Genomic DNA, 427 nt, shown 5'->3' with positions numbered 1-427 from the left:
TATGGTTTTTAGAGCTGTTCCAAAGAAGCGAGAGCGATGTATTTATATTCAGATAAATGTTCAACTAGTGAGGCCAAATTTTGTTTATTTTTACCTATATAGAGATATAAATCTCCTTTTGGTTGTGTTGGAGATGAAGCCTCTTGTGGGTTGACTAGGAAGTAAGATTGGAGATAATACATCAGCTATATGGTTGAGCAGGTTTAGAAATTTAGGACTGCTGTGTGGAATCTAGTTTTTCTCTGGCATCATCACGACATGTACAACCAAATCTCATCTGAGATTTGAGGTGCTCTGTTTGTAGTGGGGATAAGTTTGATTCAAGCATTTATTCGTTGCGAAAAAGTTTTATTTAGTAGGACTTATTGATGGGAAATTTTTTAGTTTCTCTCATAGATTCTTGAAGGATCATCTAGAATATCATAAT

Source organism: Telopea speciosissima, chromosome 1 (genome assembly GCF_018873765.1).
Source record: "Telopea speciosissima isolate NSW1024214 ecotype Mountain lineage chromosome 1, Tspe_v1, whole genome shotgun sequence".
Lineage (NCBI taxonomy): Eukaryota > Viridiplantae > Streptophyta > Magnoliopsida > Proteales > Proteaceae > Telopea > Telopea speciosissima.
This window is presented reverse-complemented; position numbering follows the sequence as displayed.